The following is an 18922-nucleotide window of genomic DNA, read 5'->3' on the forward strand; positions in this document are numbered from 1 at the left end:
CTTTTAAACTTTTAAAACTTTTTTGGGGGGGTTGGATTTTGGGTTGGGGTGTTTGGAATTCAAGGACTTGGTGTTGGGGAGGGGTTTGCAAGAATCTGGAAGCTTGTGTGTGTTTTTTTCTGCATTTTTCTGATTTTCTGTGACCATTGGGCCACTCTGCTGTTTTTTTTAAAAAAAAATCTGGATTTGAATTTCTGTGTGGTGGGTGGCTGGGGGAACAGTTGAGGAGGGGTTTGCAAGAATCTGGAAGCTTGTGTGGTTTTTTTCTGCATTTTTATGATTTTCTGTGACCATTGGGACACTCTGCTGTTTTTTAAAAAAAATTCTGGATTTGAATTTCTGTGTGGTGGGTGGCTGGGGGAACAGTTGAGGAGAGGGTTCTTCAGCAAGAAGCAAAGAGTGGAAGAGGAACCTTCTTCGAGTTGTCCCCCAGAGTCTTAGAAAATGTACTGTACACTTTGTTGATTTTAAAATGTTTTTCTGTCATGTTTAGAAACTTAATTTATTGTTCCTTCAATTTTTGAAATGCTCTTTACAGTATGTGTGACTTTAAAGAGCACTTAATAAACTCTTGTTGTACCAATTTTGGCTTTGTTTGGACTTTTTTTGACCATAGGAACGCATTAATTGGATTTCAATGCATTCCTATGGGATTTCGTGCTTCGCAAGACGAAAAATTCGCTAGACGAAAAAACTCACGGAACGAATTAATTTCGTCTTGCAAGGCACCACTGTATATTTTTCCTTTTAATCTATTCAGGCTTGATTATTGTAACTCACTCTACGTGGGGCTTCCCTTGAGACTGACCCAGAAACTCCAGCGGGTGCAGAATGCCGTGGCGAGACTCCTTATGGGGTCCTTGCCGTGGGATCGCATTCACCCGGTGCTATATCAGCTGCACTGGCTCCCGGTGGAGTACAGGATCAGGTTTAAGGTGCTGGTTTTAACCTTTAAAGCCCTATATGGCCTAGGACCCTCGTACCTACGGGACCACCTCTCCTGGTATGTCCCACAGAGGACCTTACTGTCTTCAAGTAAAAACATCTTGGAGATCCCGGGCCACAGGGAGGTTAGGCTGGCCTCGACCAGTGGCAGGGCATTTTCGGCTGTGGCCCCGATCTGGTGGAACGCTCCGTCACAAGAGACTAGGGCCCTGCGGGACTTGACATTTTTCTGCAGGGCCTGCAAGATGGAGCTGTTCCACAAGGCCTTTGGTCAGGGCACGGCCTGACCCCTTCTCTCCTCATAGAACTTTATCCCAATGGTTGCCATTAATTTGATTCTGAATTGATTTTAGAATGTATTCCAATTAATTGTGTGATTTTATGTACACTGTGCTATCTTTACTTGTTGTTAGCTGCTCTGAGCCCGGCTTTGGCCAGGGTGGGTGGGATACAAATAACATTATTATTATTATTATTATTATTATTATTATTATTAGTTGTTGTTGTTGTTGTTGTTGTTGTTGTTGTTCCTCTGCCTTTTCCCTCCTTTATATGTCCTTTCCCTTTCCCCTTTCTACTTGTTTTCTTTTTTCTTGACAAGCTTGTTTGATGTCTAACGGTCTTGGCTACAAAGTGTAATAACATATATAAGCGTATGAGCAATATTACTTCAATTATACTGCCATGCACTTTCTTCCCCATGGAAACTGTGCTCCAAACAGCTCACCATATTGCTACGAAGGCATTGTGAGGTTGAACAATCCCCAGTGGGTCATGGGTGGCTGGATAATAGCTCAAGTAATTCAATTCATCATTTAAAACACTTAAGAAAACTCACTTTGCACTTCAGAAAACCACTACTATAGTCCACCGAATTGGTTTTATATATGGAAAACTAGACATATTTGTCAAAATATGCTGACGAGCTCCACAATTAATCATTCATAAGCCCAGTTACGATCAAATCTGCTACATTTCAGGGGAACTTAGTCCCACATTATTTGCCGCTTATACCTCAGGTATTAACATGAAATCTGGTGTTTTAGCACCATTTCTTTCTTTGCTGCTCTCTCCCGCTTTTTGTAATTCAGTATTCTTAGGAATTACTCGTTAAATAAACCTACAGTTGGACCGGTTTACTGGTTGCTTCATACTTTTGTGTGTCAATATTTTCACGGAAAATTGAGAGTCTGCTTGCCCAACCTAAGTAATAGCCTACAAATTACAGTATGCGGAAGGCGTCACATGAAAATGTCCCACTTGGAAGAGGAATGGAATGCAAAAATGCATTTATACATATATGAAAATAGACATCATTCCCTAAGGATTTAATTTTGGAGCATGGCACATTTCTGGTTTAGCTAAACATTCCTCATATCTGAAAGCATTACGGGTGTTTTGTAGCTGAGCCGAGCAGGAAATTATTACTACTTTTGTGACTGCAGATTCTGAAACCTCCACAGGCTTAACTTAAGGCCTGGTGTACACAGGGCTGGCTCTCCCACGAGGCAAAGTGAGGCAGATGCCTCAGACAGATTTTTTCAGTTGGTTTCACTTGTATAGTTTTTTTTCTGGTTTAAATCTTTTATAAAATCTTGATGCAGTGGTACCTCGGGTTAAGTACTTAATTCGTTCTGGAGGTCCATTCTTAACCTGAAACTGTTCTTAACCTGAAGCACCACTTTAGCTAATGGGGCCTCCCACTGCCGCTGCGCCACCGGAGCACGATTTCTGTTCTCATCCTGAAGCAAAGTTCTTAACCTGAGGTACTATTTCTGGGTTAGCGGAGTCTGTGACCTGAAGCGTATGTAACCTGAAGCATATGTAACCCGAGGTACCACTGTACTTGCATTGCGCTTTTGTTGCAGCAAGTTGCCCTGGCACTTTTTTTGATTGACAAATAAAAACAGATCATCTTGGAATGCCATGAAAGGACATTGTTATTTACTTAATGTATTATTATCATCATAGGCTCTTAGAGTTGGAGGGGACCCCAAGGGTCATCTAGTCCAACCCCCTGCCTCTGCTTAAGAACCTCCAAGGAAGGAGAGACCACCACCTCTCATTGGAATCTGTTCCACTGTCAAACAGCTCTTACTGTCAGAAAGCTTTTCCGAATCTTTAGTTGGAATTTCCTTTCTTGCATTTGAAGCCATTGGCTTGATTCCTACCCTCCAGAGCAGGAGAAAACAAGTATGCTCCCTCCTTCATGTGACAGCCCTTAAGATATTTGAAGATGGCTATCATATCTCCTCTCAGCCTCTCCTTTTCCAGGCTAAACATATCCAGCTCCTTCAACCGTTCCTCATAAGGCTTAGTTTCCAGACCCTTGATCATCCTGGTCGCCCTCCTCTGCACACCTTCCAGCTTGCCAACATCCTTCTTAAATTGTGGTGCCCAGAACTGGACACAGTATTCCAGGTGGGGTCTGACCAAGGCAGAGTAGAGTGGTACTATTATTTCCCTTGATCTAGACACTATACAGTCATACCTCTTGTTACGTTTGCTTCAGGTTCAATCATTTCAGGTTGCGTCCCGCGGTAACCCGGAAGTAGTGGAAAGGGTTACTTCTGGGTTTCGCCATTTGCACATGCACAGACGTGAAAAATAATGTCACGCGCAGAAGCGGCGAATCACGACCCACACATGCGCAGACGCGGGTTGCGCTCCGTTCAGGTTGCGAACAGGGCTCAGGAACGGATCCCGTTCTCAACCAGAGATACCACTGTACTTCTGTTGATGCCGAAATAATAAACTTCAGTTTATTTATCTTTCTGCTGCTGGTGAACTGGAGAGATACCTAAGGAAATTTCTACATCAGGTGTCAGCATATCTTAGCTAGGCTTGGGTCCTCTGTGCTGAAAATATGAAGTGGGGGATGGCATTTAATGTTCTGCCTTGGGCAGTGAGATATCTTGGCACTAGCCACGCATCTGCACATCTAGCACAATGAAAATGACGAATGAAATGTACCACCTCAAACTGCAGGTCACATGTTTGTAATATCCCTTGCTTGGAATCTTCCTTCAACAAGTAAAATAGCAAAGCTTGGTGAGAAAGTTTCTCAGTAATGTTTGATAAAGTGCAATAGAAGTGAATAACATCACCACCAACAACAACAATATAATATAGGGTGGGAGGTTTGTTTTGGGGGTTGTTGTTTTTGTTCTGTTTTTTACTTGGGACACAACCCATTCTAACCTCCTCATGTTTGTATGTATATGTGAGGAGAAAATTAGAACATGCCTGAGAAGTTAACATTCTTGGGAATGCAATGAATGAATATTTGGGAATGACACAGAGGAACATTTTGGTCTTACCCCTATCTCATATGCTTTCAAAACTCAATTATCCTTTATATTGTCTGGTTTCATACTTTTGGGTATGGGGTGGTATATAAAGTCATTCAATAAAATTAATAATAATAATAATAATAATAATAATAATAATAATAATAATAATAATTTTTTCTTGCTCATTTCCTGGTTCCTTTGTTTTTGGAAGAACCTCTCAATCTCCCTGTGACATGCCAATCTTTGTGATGTTTAATAAAAATTGAAATGTCCCAAGTTAAAAAAAAAAGTCCCTTAAGTGCCCAAACCACAAGGAACACGTTCTTCTGTTGACTCATTCATTGGATTGACTTTTATTTTGGTTGGTATTACCCTTTAACTATGCCAGGTATGACATATTCGACACTACCAAATGGAACAGGCTGCTTTTGAAATTTAGTACTATGGTGGATTTTTAAATGATATTATATTAGCGGAAGTTAACCTGGCAGTTTCATAGCATGACCTACTTGAGTCAGGATGGTTTGGGTTTATTTCACACACAGACACCCCCAAGGGCTGGTTCATTTATGGCCACAGTATATAGAATGTATGTACAGGTAGGAGCAGGAATGAACATCACATGTATTATTATTAATAATAATAATAATACCCCACCCATCTGGCTGAGTTTCCCCAGCCACTCTGTGCTCCTCCCAATCGAGTGTTAAAAACAATACAGCATTAAATATTAAAAACTTTCCTAAACAGGGCTGCCTTCAGATGCCTTTTAAAGATATCTTTAAAAGCACATTTGCGCGGCCATTTATGCATCACCAAATAAAGAGGAACACAGATTTGCACAAAACTTGCATGTGCTAAGTTATACATCTACAGTAGATGCAATCCCTTCTCCTACCTGGGCATTTATCTTTCCATAAGGGCCAACACTGATGCCGAAATCTAGTATTGCCTGAGCTCTGCAAATGCAGCTTTCTCCCTATTGAAGTGCAGAGTGTTTGAGGATGGGAGCTCTCACAGGGAAACTAAAATGCTTGTTTACAAAGCTATTGTACTACCAACCTTACTGTCTGCTTGTGAAACACAGACTACTTATAAACGCCATCTCCAACTCCTCGAAATATTCCATCAACAGTATCTTCGAAATTTTTTACACATCACTTGGGAAGACAGGCGAACTAATACCAGTTTACTGGAAGAAGCAAAGATCACCAGTGTTGAAGCAATGATTCTTCAACATCAACTTCGTTGGACAGGTCATGTTGTGCAGATGCCTGATTATCATCTTCCAAAGCAACTACTCTATTCTGAACTTAAAAATGGAACGCGTAATGCTGGTGGTCAACAAAAGAGGTTTAAAAACTCTCTCAAGGCAAATCTAAAAAAATGTAGTATAAACACTGACAACTGGGAAACACTTGCCTGTGAGCGCTCCAACTGGAAAACAGCCTTTAACCAAAGGTGTCATGGGCTTTGTAGACATTCGAACTCAGGACGCAAGGGAGAAACGTGCTAAGAGGAAGGCATGCTTGGCAAATCCACACTGTGATCAACTTCCGCCTGGAAACCAATGTCCCCACTGTGGAAGAATGTGTGGATCCAGAATTGGCCTCCACAGTCACTTATGGACTCACTGTTAAAACCGTGTTTATGGAAAACAATCTTACTCGGCTATGAGTGATCGCCAAAGAAAAAAGAAGAAAAGATATAGTAGATGCACATTTAGACCAGTGTGCCTGTTCTATCTGCAATTCAGGTGCTGAATGTTGATAGGCAACTTCAATATTTTTTTTTTTTGCTCTCCTTTTTTAATGGTTCTTTATCTTTAAAAAGGTAAAGGTAAAGGGACCCCTGACCATTAGGTCCAGTCGTGACCTACTCTGGGGTTGCGGTGCTCATCTCGCTTTATTGGCCGAGGGAGCCGGCGTACAGCTTCCGGGTCATGTGGCCAGCATAACTAAGCCGCTTCTGGCGAACCAGAGCAGCAGAGTGGTACCTATTTATCTACTTGCACTTTGACGTGCTTTCGAACTGCTAGGTTGGCAGGAACAGGGACCGAGCAACAGGAGCTCACCCTGTTGCGGGATTCGAACCGCCGACCTTCTGATCTGCAAGTCCTAGGTTCTGTGGTTTTACCCACAGCGCCACCCGTGTCCCTTCTTTATCTTTAAACTGGACCCTAAATTGTCATATTCATTTACAGCTGAAGTTAACATATTGGAAAGCATTACAGAATGTCTATTCCACAGGCTGCCACCGTGTTGCCCCTGTTGGCACCCCCAAAGCCCCTGTGCCCCTACCTCCTCCCACCCACGAGCCTAGTAAATCAGAAGGCCTTTACACTACTGGGACACAAGGTGTCTCTCTGCTTCTCTTTGCCCTCTCAGCTGCTGATCTCTGCCTTTGATATTGAAAAGCTTTCAAGAGATTCCTTACCAGATGCTCCCCTCCCCTTTCCCAAAGCAACATCATTTCGGGCCTCTGGGCGGCCGGAGAAAAATAAACCACAGGATATGCTCCAGAATCTTCAGGAGCAGAGCAAAGGCCTGAAAAAATAAACATCTGCTGTAGCTGACAATCTCCAGATTCTTCCAGAGAGACCATTTCATCTGGAGAGCTTTCTAGCTGTTGGAGAAACAAAGATCAGACTTTATATGTGGTGCAGTTTCAAAAGCATTTCAAAGTGTTTTTCATGTTAAAGCACAAGCAAGCAGTGCAAACATTTTTATCACCCTGAAGAAAACCCCCAGCTTTTGTTCTGTCTCTGGGATTTCCTGCTCACCTCCTTTCCTCTTGTTCCGAACTACTGCCTTTGTGCAGGGCAGGTTCAACTTCACTGACCCTTAATAAACAATTGTTGGGAAGAAATAACTTGTCTGGGAGCACTAATATTTATGCATTAATGGATTGGTGATGATGACTCTGCTAAAACTTCTGACACTGACTGCTTCACCTGCCTTGGCCAAACAGAAGAATCTCTAGCAGTCTTTTGCTGATTTGCTCTGGTTCTAGAGATGAGAAGACCAGGCAGAAGTCTCATTATATTCCTCTTCTAATTCCAGTCTTGGATTCATACTGCTTTCCAAAGATCTTTGCAGGCAGGATGCACAAATCTCTACATGAGAGGAACTGCCTGGACACTTGCAGAGAAGATAATTGTTACTGACATGTCGCTGCAAGGCAGATAGATAGATAATACTTTATTCGGCTATAAGCCCACCAGGTAAAACCAATTGGTAAATAAAATAGCATTTTACATTCTAAAATATCAACTAAAATATTTCAGCGCATAGTCTCGTTCACATTACATACAGTCTCTAGATGTACCATATTATGGCCTTGAATATAAAGAGGGTGGATAGAGTTTACTAGATTTTAATAGTCATGCATCATTCCATGAAGTCTTTTATATGAAAGAACAGAATTCAGGAATCTTGCAACCTGTAATGTTCTATAAGAGTAGATAGGCTAGATGTGATTCAGGTGGTTTAGCAACAGTTTCCAAAATGATTGAACTCAGAATCCTTGATCAGGGAACAATATATAAAGGACAATTAAACAAGATATGATGAAGGGATTCTATTGATTTGTTGTCACATGCGCATAAAACAGAGGTTTTACCATTAGAAAATCTATTGTTCAGCACATTTGAGGAGAACACATTAAATCTGGCTCTAACAAAAGCGAATCTATGCGACGCAGCTGATAAGGTAGACAGATATCGAGGTATCTGGGACATAAATGCAATGCCCTGGTTTATCGGGGAACATGTACCACCACCTGTAGTAAGCTTTTGTTGCAAGTTGCTGCAAGGCAAAGTTCCAATGGTGGACAATTTCAAAAAGACTCAGAAATACTGTATTAGAGGACAGTTCTATACAACAAGATCCTGAGTTTGCTGAAGAATGGTGACTAGGACAAAGTTTTAAGAGTTTGACCAGGAGGATCCTAGTTCAAATCTTTGCCCAGCCAGGAATCTTACAGAGTAACCATGAGTCAATCTCTTAGCACAACCTATATTGCAGGATTATTGTGAGTATAAAAGAAAAGACCACCTTGAGCTGAGGAAGGCAGGGTGAAAATAAAGTACCATATTTTTTGCTCTATAAGACTCACTTTTTCCCTCCTAAAAAGGGGAAATGTGTGTGTGTCTTATGGAGCGAATGCAGGCTGCGCAGCTATCCCAGAAGCCAGAACAGCAAGAGGGATTGCTGCTTTCACTGCGCAGCGATCCCTCTTGCTGTTCTGGCTTGTGAAATTCAGAATATTTTTTTTCTTATTTTCCTCCTCCAAAAACTAGGTGCGTCTTGCGGTCTGGTGCATCATATAGAGTGAAAAATACGGTACTAATAATTAAATACAGTTGTACCTTGGAAGTTGAACAGAATCTGTTCCAGAAGTCTATTTGACTTCTAAAATGTTCAAAAACCAAATTGTGGCTTCTGATGGGCTGCAGGAAGCTCCTGCAGCTCATCAGAAGCCGTGGAAGCCCCATCAGACGTTTGGCTTCCAAAAATATTTCACAAACTGGGACAGTCACTTCCAGGTTTGCAACGTTCGGGAGCCAAAATGTTCAGGAACTAAGCTGTTTGAAAACCAAGGTACAACTTTAATTGCAATCAAATGCTATCTAAAGTAAAAGTTAATTCCTGCTCAAGTGGAACATGTGCAGAGAGAGCAGGGGGGATGCAGTCTTAACAAAGAGCAAATAAGACTTTATAGTACTCATGCTAGGAGGATGTATCAGCATGAATAAGCGCAACAAAATCTTCAGAGATGAGTGGATGCATTTTGGAGTTAGTCGATGTATTTGCTTATAATTTTGTATGAATAACTCAGATTATATATGGTTCCCCAGATGCATATTTTTCACTTCGCTTTGAGAATACTGTTAATGAAATTCAGACGGAGAATGCTTGACAGGGTCATCGTTCTAGAAAACACCTTCGCATCCTAGAAAAGCAGCTGATCAGAATTATCTTGGAGGGTGCATGGAATACGCGGCTGGCTGGTAGACACAGGAAGTCATTTCACAGTTGTTGGGTTGTTAGGCAGCCAGTGAACACAGATGCAGAAACATCATCCAGAAGAAACAGATCCGGAGGGAATAACGTTGGATACTGAAATTCTTGGTCTGTGCTATATTTTATTTGCCAGAATTAACAGTTCTTGGTCCAAAATAATTGGCTTTTCCTAGGTGAAATGGAAAAGGAGTGAGAATCATGTTCGCCTAAACAGCAGAGATAAGCAACTCACGCTCTCCAAGTCCCCCCTCCCCCTCCCCCCAAAATCCTGCATGAGGTGAACACAACTGTATCTCATGAAAGGAGCCCAATGACCGGATGTACGGCTGTCACCAAAAATAACTGCATGTCTAATTTTCTGCTTCCCCTCTGCAATATCTGTTGTGACATCACAGAGTTCTGTGCCATTGCCAGCCAATGGGCAGGCAGGGATACCTAACACTGTGACATCACTGCATGATGGAAGTTCTACCAAATCTTCAGGAGTGAGAACTCAACATGCAAGCACTGGTTTGATTTTTCATAGTGTCTACAATAGTTCTTCAAGTCCCTTACTTGCCTCCCCGCCCCCACCCAGCAATAATGTACCACAATCAGTACTCTAAATTGCCAGCCCAACATAAAGTTAGACACCCTGGAGAGTGACCTTTGTAGAATCGCTGTGTGGCCCTTGCTAGTGATTATACATCCAATATATAAACAGGTTTTGGGTTACAAAGCTCTATAGTGCAGCTGTTTCTCATTTCCCATCCTACACATGCTATCTTGCTTACATGGCAGTTTAGTTTAAAGGATCTGTGTTGACTCAGAGGAGCAAGATGTACAATGCTCAGCTTTGCCTGAACGTCACATTATGACTTGTAGCACCAGCAGGATTTCTTGGTGGTTGGAGCAGTGTTTTTCAACATGTCGGGGAAGAACAACATGGTTTCGGAAATTAGGCCAAAATCCTACTCTCCAGGAGGCAGATTTGCACACTATAAACACTCTAACAATGTGCTGTGCTGCCCCACTGCAGTGGAAAATTCTGGTGACTCAGAATTTTGGCTGCACTGCAACAAATGAAAAGTTCATTAGCTAGCTTGACCATACAGCTTAAATAAAATGTTTCTTCTCTAAGATAAGGGTCAAGTGGGGGGGTGAAGGGATGGAATATTTACTAGATACAGGAGAGAGTATTTTATTTTATTTTTTTAGTGGTGGGTGGGACCTCCCTTGAATCATTTTGTTTCCATTTGAAATTGTTGTGAAGTTGTTACCAGTTCATTTGAGGACATCTATTGCAATCCAACAGTTCTTCCTGTCCTTAATTGGGATGCAGGCGGCGCTGTGGTCTAAACCACTGAGCTTCTTGGGCTTGCTGATCAGAAGGTCAGTAGTTCAAATCCCTAAGACAGGGTGAGCTCCTGTTGCTCTGTCCCAGCTCCTGCAGACCTAGCAGTTTGAAAGCACACCAGTGCAAGTAGATAAATAGGTACCACTGCGGCGGGAACGTAAACAGTGTTTCCGTGCACTCTGGTTTCCATCACAGTGTTCCATTGTGCCAGAAGCAGTTTAGTCATGCTGGCCACATGTCCTGGAAAGCTGTCTGTGGACAAACGCTGGCTCCCTCGGCCTGAAAGTGAGATGAATGCCGCAACCCCATAGTCGCCTTTGACTAGACATAACAGTCTAGGGGTCCTTTACCTTTTAATTTTTTACCTGTCCTTATCTTCTAAAACAGGCTTCCTCAACCTCACCCTCCAGATGTTTTGAGACTACAATTCCCATCATCCCTGACCACTGGTCCTGCTAGCTTGGGATCATGGGAGTTGTAGGCCACAAATATTTGTAGGGCTGAGGTTGAGGAAGCCTGTTCTAAAACATAAGGTGCTGGGGCTAATGGGGGGGGTGTTTTTGTGAGAAACTATATGCTTTGCAAGCACAACATCCTTGTTTCATTCTCAACCATCTCCAGCTAAGTGATGACAGGTTTCATGGGTGGAAAACCATAGGGTGGTCAGTTGCTTATCGCCATATCAAACTCTCTACCTCTCTGTCTCTGCCATCTCTATCTATTGATCAATTGATCATATATATGGAAAATTGGAAATAATTGCTATAAATTAAATAGATATACAATGCACCTCATCATGGTGGGATGAACTCAGGCTGGTGTGCTTGCTTGGTTGCTGTCCAGTGTTGATGGGCAACTTCGAGACCCCTCCTGCTCTCCTTTCCTATGGCTCCTTATCTTTTGATCTTCATCCATGTTGCCCATCATATAAAGGACACCTTCAAGCCAAACAGAGGGCCTTCTCGGTAGTGGCGCCCACCCTGTGGAATGCCCTCCCATCAGATGTCAAGGAAATAAACAACTCTCAGACTTTTAGAAGACATCTGAATAGATAGGCAGACCTGTATTTGCAAGTTTTTAATGTTTGATGTTTTATCATGCTTTTAATATTCTGTTGGGAGCCGGCCCAGAGTGGCTGGGAAAACCCAGCCAGATGGGCGAGGCATAAATAAGTTGTTGTTGTTTGTTGTTGTTAAGCAAAGTCCTATGTAATGCAGGGCATGGGGCCACCCTACCAGATTGCCTATCTATTAGAACAGAAATATTAATGCTAATATTTAATACCATGAATATGAAAGGTACTAATTCTTTTAAGAGTCAGTCGGTGCTCAGGAAAATAGTATGGATTTTACTCAGTATCTTAAAACTAGCAAGGGAGGAGCCGGTTGGTCTAGGAAAAGGAGTCTATGGGGTAGACCATCTTATTCACGAGTCCAATAAACTTAACAAGCCACTGCATTTGGAAGGACAGACAAAATGTTTTGAGAATTGGGGCCCCTTTATAGGACTGGGGAAAGCTTTATGATTTTAGATAGGGATCTTATTTTTGGATGTGCTTTCAAATTTCTCCGTGTTTGTTCATCTCTGACCTGAATTGCTGATGGTTTTGGAAAGACCGTTGGTGAGAAATAGGTCACATTTCTGCCCTTTTGCTCATCATTAGTCTCCATTAGCTTATTACCTCTGGCATTGCTTTGCTGGGCAAAGTCCAACCTTGCAGTCCAAAGGAACAGACTTTCGCCCCAAGTCTCTCCCCCCCTCCCTTTGCCTGCACCCTTAGGGTGTAAAATCTTCCAGTTTACTCATTGCAAAGCTTCCAAATGCCTATTCCCTCTCCCCGAATGGATTCTCAGACATATGAATCATCCAAAACGAAACTCGGTCCTTGAGAACTTTTCTGAGAGTGAGCTAAATTGGTTTGAAGTGTGTATATGATCACTTGCAGAATCAATGGCAAAGGATATGAGAATGCCCTCACTGCTGCAAGGACTTTAGGCCTCGTGTTTTTGTAACACGCAGTCTAAATTTTTTAGAAACATCCTTGTCTTCAGTGTTGCAGAGGCATAGGTTGTAGAACATTTTAAGCGCTCTGAAACAGTGTTTTTCTTGGAGAGGAGTCATGTGGCGGGCTTTCAAGAGTGAAACCATTTCAAAACGTTTGCGGTGGTGTGTTGTTTTTTCACTTTGGCTTGCAGCTGCATTAGAACTCAAGCATTTTTGAACATGGCAAATATTTCCAGTCAAACCACTGATGATGTTCCTGGAGGAAGAACTGACGCTACAAAGATTATAGTTTGACTTTCCAATTTACATAAGAGCTCACAACGGCAGAGGAGAGAGGAAAGGAAGTAATGAAGCTACAATGACAATTGCTTCATATAGCTGAAACTGTTGTGCCTGTCGAAAGCATTGTTTGGCTAGAAAAAAATATATAGTTGCATTGTAGCTGTGATATCAGGCAAAACCCACTTCATCCATTGTCTCTCAAGTCTATTGAGCATCTTCAAACATTTACCTGCTTTCAAAGATGTTCATTTACTTTAAACTGGCAGCTTCAGCGTCACAGATCCCCATAGATTAAGCCTGCCATTTCCTAAGGAGGATACAAAGGAAATGCATGAGGAAGATAGTTGTGGCCATCAAAGCAGGCCATCAGATTTCAGACTTCTATAGGTGAAAAGCAAGAGATTTCAAGATGGGATGCGGTGGGGAGATTTTTTTTTAATCCAGAGTATTTTGCTGCAACTCTTTTCTTTTTTCTTTTTTCTTTTTTGCATCCAGTAAATAATGTTATCCACTTAGAATAAATGGACACATTTTAAATAAAATAATAAAATAAAAGAAGCACAGGGATTAGTGCACTGTTCTGTTTCAGGGTTTATAACCATTATAACAGGCAGCCCTGTTCAGGGAAGCTTTTAATCTGTGATATTTTACTGTATTTTTTGTTTCCATGGAAGCCGCCCAGAGTGGCTGGGGAAACCCAGCCAGATGGGCAGGGTACAAATAATAAATTATTATTATTATTATTATTATTATTATTATTATTATTATTATGAGTTCAAGCAGTAGGGATGGGCCAACTGGTCAATTTCAGTTTCTCACATTTTCCAATTTCCCCAATCTTAAATTCAGTTCTCCACTTTTGAATATCAGTGTGCATGTTTTTGTCTTTTAAAAAGTCATCACCAGAGAATTCACCAGTACTTTAGTGGGAATTTTGTCCAATATGCACTTTTTTGTATGCAATTTCCCCTAACAGAAAAAAACACAATATCCCAAAATATAATGCATTTTTTTGCATGTTGTTTTCACAAATATATGCACTTTACTCTAATCCGTGAGGGGTTTTTTTGTTTTTGTTTTTTTACAAAATTAGGAAAAGTGCAAATTCAAAGGTATTTCAGTTTGTGTAATATTTCAGAAGGTACCAAGTAGGTGGGTTTTTATGCTTACAATCAAATTTCTCTCCATTCTCTTGTACTGAGAAATCATTCTATGAGGTCCAATGTGCCTATAAATGGTGCCCTTGGACCAGTGGCGTAGCGTGGGTTGTCAGCACCTGGGGCAAGGCAAGTAATTTGCGCCACCTAACCCGTGGATTTGCGCCCCCTAACACGTGGATTTGCGCACCCTAACCCTAACCCCCAGATGTTGCGCCCAGTGCGGCCGGCCCCCCCTGCACCCCCCATGCTACGCCACTGCCTTGGACTGTAGGAAAATAAAGAACACAGCTGAAGAGAAAATTGACTCATCTGCAATGGGACTGACACACATAAACTATCTCCACCACCCCACCACCCCCGCAAAAAAATCCCTGTTCTTTTGAGAACAACAACCAAGACATTGGTTTGTATGCAATGCAGAGCTAATGTGAATATTCCATTAACACTAGGGTTTCTCCTTGAGCAAATAAGTGTCAGCTCTTGTGGCATTTGCCTGTTCGTTTAGAGCCTGTCTGTACAGAGGGGGGGAAAGAAAGGGTTTAAAAATGTAGACCAATAGGAAAGCTGGAGGAAGACCCTTCATGTGCATAAAAGGGCTTAGCCCGAGTTTTGTTAGAGTTGTTGGTGGGTAGTTGGTTGGTTTTAGTGGGTTGGCTGGTTGGGAAAGGCAGTTGGTAATAGAGAGACAGTTAGGGCAGTGGGTTCTTGAGTGTGGGGAGGTAGAAGAGATAGAGAGACTAAGAAAGTAAAGAGTAACAACGTTTGGAAAGCTGTAAAAGTTTTGTTTGTGTCTGAAATAAAACACACTCCTCTTTATTAACTTGCGAACCGGACTGAGACGGAAGTGATTTTACTGGGGAGGACCTGGTTGGAGGCAGCAGATTAGTGGTGTACGGGTCAATAGTCCGTGAGACGACTGGGGGCTTCAAATGAACGCCACAGCCCTCCTACCCCTGTGTACCGTGTACCCCCTAAATGGGAAGATGGGGTTCTCCCAACTGTGCAGAGCAGATTTAGGCATGGCACATGTAATGTGAAGGGAAGGGGGGGATCTTGTTGCACTACCGCTAATCCTAGCTCTAGGGCAACTACCGTATTTTTCCGTCTATAAGGTGCCCCCATGTATAAGATTTTGGGGGACTCAGATTTAAGCAAAGACACCCTTGGCACTATCCATGTATAAGACGCCCTCTATTTTTTGACATGATTTTTTTTGGGGGGGAACTATTCTTATACATGGAAAAATACGGTATTTAGTTGCATACCACCCATTGTTCCACAGTGACCCCACTGCTATACAGAACGGTTACAATTTTGGTGCCAAAGAAGAGAATGGCTCACAGTCTGGAACAGCAGATGCAAAGCCACTTTGTTCTATTCCAAGGAGAACCAGATGGCCTGTCACTTCCCCACTGCATTGGGCAATCAGGCCCATGACTCATTTACACCCACAGCACCTAGCTTTCCTGTGCTGGATAAGTCTTCTGGCTGCAGAACGACGCCTTGGCAAATGCATCTTCTAACCAGAGTAAAGTATTAGGCAGAATTTGAAATAACTGTGGCTATTGTGTAGGCTTTGGAGAAACTGACCTTTCCTAAAAACATTCCAAGGTAGCATGTTGTGTTCTTATTAGCCAGGGTTATTATACAGAAATGTGGATGTCTGTCTGTATGTCTGTCTGTTGGTCTGTCAGCTAGCTGGGTCAAAGCAACCCAATCCTTGGAGGATAAGGTTGTGATCTCAACTTTAAGCTCCCCAGTACAGTTTCTCCTCTCAAGTCCTTCCAGCTGTGCTTCTCTTTCACACACAGTTGCAAGCGGGAGTCCATTGTTCACCCTTCTTCATGTGGGGAAAGGAGTGGAGGCTACTCCATTTGGGTAAATGGGGCACTGCCCCACCAATCTCAGCCAGTCCTCACCTACCTGCTGTCTTACTTAAAACCAGTCTAGGAGGTAACCCTGGCTTCTGGTATCCTCCTCCTTAGTCTCAGTGTTGCACTTGTAAAACTCAGCAGAGAGGAGGATGGGGACAAAACCAGAATTAGTTGACTACACCTGTCTACAGCCACTGGAAGGAAGTGAGCAGGTGAAAGGACAATGGGAAGGGACAGATAGAAAATCCATGGTTACCTCTTCTTTTCCACTGCATAGGTTTCAATCCTTAGGAATTCACTTATAGATGTTTTCCCTCAACTTTTAACTTGTCCTTCTTTCCCCCCTCTCACAAATAATGGAATTCTGCTCTCTTGCGCCCCCCTTTTTTCCTGGAAAGCATTTAGTTTACCAAATAAACAATATCCCTCACAATAAGGTACACATAAGGCAAGTCTTCTTCCAGATGCTAATCTGTTCAAGATGTCTGTGTATAAACATTCTGAAGGCTGAAGCTGGAACTTGTAAGGAAAGGTGTTCAGAAAATGAGATTTCATCTGAGGAGCATTTGAAATATGCATTTGGATATGGGAAATTTGAACCGAGATTGTAATCTTAAAATAAAGTAGGAATGACATACAGCAAATGTAACAACCTCCTCTGAAGTCCACAGTTTCCACAGGGTGATCTGGGTCATCAAGTCTCTTGCTGAAAGCATTTCATGCAGCATTTTTAGAGAATTAGTTTGATGCAGTGCTGGTCATTTGTTCTGGATTTTAGGATTTTATAATCTTATATTGTTTCAATAGTTTTACCTTGTTGTTGTTGTTGCTTAGTCGTGTCTGACGCTTCGTGACCTAGCATTTTGGAATCTAGGCAGGTAAGACACAAGTTCATGGGAAACTGCAGTTGGTTGTTTTGAAACTATAATATCTCAAGAGTCTGCTGTTCAAAGGTGATAATGACCAGTATCCTGCACAGATTTAGAGTTTGACTGAACTAGACCCAAAGCAGATTAACTGGTTTCGTCGTCTTACATTCTTTTATACACTATTGCACATACAGTCATACCTTGGAAGTCAAACAGAATCCATTCCGGAAGTCCATTCAACTTCTAAAGCGTTTGACTTCCAAAGTGTGGCTTCTGATTGGCTGCAGGAAGCTCCTGCAGCCAATCGGAAGCTGCGGAAGCCCTGTCAGACATTTGGCTTCCAAAAGAATGTTAAAAAACCAGAACAGTCGCTTCCGGGTTTTGATCGTTCAGGAGTCGAAATGTTCCAGAACTAGGCTGTTCGAAAACCAACAAATGACTGTATATACAAAAGACCTTTCAAAACAACTGCATACTATCCCTTGCTTTTTCCTGTAGGACTAATTGCAGTCATTTACACTCATCAGCAGATTTACCATACCCAATGAGTCAATCACCCATCTCCTACTACCCCCCTGAGAAAAACCCTACCCCACCTTCCCACTATATATAAGGATCTGGTGACTTCTGTTTCAGTGTATCTGAAGAAGTGTGCATGCACACGAAAGCTTATATCCAGAACAAACTTAGTTGGTCTCTAAGGTGCTACTGGGCAATTTTTTAATAAAAGTGAAGTCTGCTCAAAGCACAGCACATATGTAAGCTAGAGAACTCATTCCCACAGCAGGCAGTGAAAGATATCAGCTTGAGCGGCTTAAAAAGAGAATTGGACTAGTTTGTGGAGAACAAGGCTACTGATAGCTATCTAGCCATGCTAACTATGGTCTGCTTCAATGGTCAGAGGCAGGAATGTTTCTGAATACCAGTTGCTAGAAGTCATGGGAGGGAAGACTGCTCTTGGGCCTGGGCCTTGTTTGAGGGTTTCCCGGAGGACTTTGGCTGGCCAATGTGAGAACAGGATGATGGACTAGATGAGCCACTGTCACGGTCTGGTTTACGGGCGGTCAAAGTCCTGGCTGAGGACGTCAGGACCGGGGGCAAGATGGCGGGGTGGGAGCAGGAACAAGAGTCCAGAAGCCAGGGGTCCGAGGGTCAGGAAGCAGGGAGTCACGAAGTCAAGGGTCTGAGAGTCAAGAAGCAAAGAGTCAAGAAGCCGAGGTCCAAGGTCCTACTGGTCACAGGGCCTGGCTCCTGCACGCACTCCTGACAGTCACAGACCTGACCCAACAGGTTCTTCTTATGTTCTTAGGATCTAAAAAAGTCCAATGGAAATGAGCATGCCCAGTGGGCACAGCTGATGGTTGAGAGGGGAGAAATGGGGAACCATGGAGAATGCAGTACCTTGAAACCAGAACAGGAGCACTGTGCACTAAGATTTTGTGGCAGGTTGTGCTCATAGGCTCCATGATAATAATAACAATTTAAACGGACATAAATCTGACATCAAGAATCACAAAACAGAGAAACCAGTAGGAGAACACTTCAATCTCCCAGGACATTCTATACAAGATCTCAAAGTAGCTGTTTTACTACAAAGGAATTTCAGAAATAGACCGGAAAGAGAAGCTGCTGAATTGCAACTCATTACCAAACTTAAAACCATGGAGAGACCTGGTCTGAACAAAGACAGTGGATTCTTATCTCATTATACATGACTAAGCCATTTCTCACCTTCTCACCCCTTGCCTTTTCCTGTAAGACCCATTACAGTCGTTAAGAGTCGTCAACAGGCTCATCTCAGCTACCTGCCAATCTCCAATTCCCACCACCCTTCTGAGTAATACCCCTCCCCACCTTCTCACTATATAGAAAGATCTGGCAACTTCTGTTTCAGTGTATCTGAAGAAGTGTGCATGCACACGAAAGCTCATACCAAGAACTAACTTAGTTGGTCTTTAAGGTGCTACTGGAAGGAATTTTTTTATAATAACAATTTTATTATTAATACCCTGCCCATTTGACTGGGTTTTCCAAGCCACTTTGAACGGCTCCCAACAGAATATTAAAAGCACGATAAAACATCGGCATTAAAAACTTCCCTAAACAGGGCTGTCTTCAGCACTCACAGCAGGGCA

At 42.4% G+C, this 18922-nt stretch overlaps 1 long non-coding RNA gene across 2 annotated transcripts; it reads right to left on the minus strand.

Moving 5' to 3' along the window:
* Positions 1 to 9364: 9364 nt before the first annotated feature.
* On the minus strand, positions 9365 to 13227 carry LOC309525710. 2 transcript variants are annotated; one of them, XR_014216498.1, is made up of 2 exons: positions 13114 to 13227; positions 9365 to 9431 (listed from the first exon to the last, which is right to left on the minus strand). It is a non-coding gene; the product is annotated as an uncharacterized lncRNA (long non-coding RNA). The 2 variants fall into 2 exon arrangements; XR_014216499.1 differs by lacking the exon at positions 13114 to 13227 and adding an exon at positions 9596 to 9800.
* Positions 13228 to 18922: the final 5695 nt, after the last annotated feature.

This window comes from Podarcis vaucheri (genome assembly GCF_965113315.1).
Source record: "Podarcis vaucheri genome assembly, chromosome: 1".
NCBI classification, from domain to species: Eukaryota; Metazoa; Chordata; class Lepidosauria; order Squamata; family Lacertidae; genus Podarcis; species Podarcis vaucheri.